The sequence below is a fragment of the Hetaerina americana genome, unplaced genomic scaffold, assembly GCF_022747635.1.
Source record: "Hetaerina americana unplaced genomic scaffold, ioHetAmer1.1.p SCAF_1, whole genome shotgun sequence".
In the NCBI taxonomy this organism is placed as follows: domain Eukaryota; kingdom Metazoa; phylum Arthropoda; class Insecta; order Odonata; family Calopterygidae; genus Hetaerina; species Hetaerina americana.
This window is the reverse complement of record NW_027286069.1, coordinates 14,954,582-14,955,343: the sequence shown is the minus strand read 5'-3', so window position 1 is coordinate 14,955,343 and position 762 is coordinate 14,954,582.

Sequence of the window (762 nt, the reverse complement as noted above, 5' to 3'; positions counted from 1 at the left end):
ATCAAAGGAAAAAAGTTTTCTTTTCATTTTTAGCCACCCATAACTTCTTAAAATTTATTTTGAGGTATGTATCAAGAAAGTGTACTTTTTGAATGTCTTTATTGCCCCATGTGTTTGCATATATTTTTAGAGAAAATAAAGAATTTCAGTATTGATCTGCCATTTAATTTCCATCATAATGCTCTTTGTTAATTTGAATACAAATTAGGTAAGTCATTTTTGGATAACTAATGTTAAAACTATCTTCCCAGTGTTTGAAGTGGCATTGAAATAATGCAAGTCTCCAAATAGAAGGCTTGATGGTAAGTTGTTTTAGATTTCATTGCACGTAGAGTCAACTGATGAATTCATTCATGTTCATCCATGAAAAAAACATTGAGGCATGACTGAGCATATAAACAAAGAGCATAGAATTAAAAAAGCATTGATTACAAAGCCAATGATACCCATAATGTACTGCCTATGAAAAATCGTTGTCGCAAATCACTAAAACATTTATCAACTACGTTTTTTTAATTATAATTTTAACCTTAGCTCACTTCAAAATATTTCCGACAATAAGTTTTCAATTCTTTAAAAATGGCAAAGTAAAGTATTTCTTGCAGACATCTGTTTAACCTACAGGATATTTATTTGCACTTGACTTCTCAATTCAAAGTCAGAGAAATTTAAATCCACTGTTGCATAAGCTTCCGCAGTGTCTTTTAGATGAATTTTCCCAATGCCTAACATATAGTGTACTTTTTTAAATAATTGTCATCT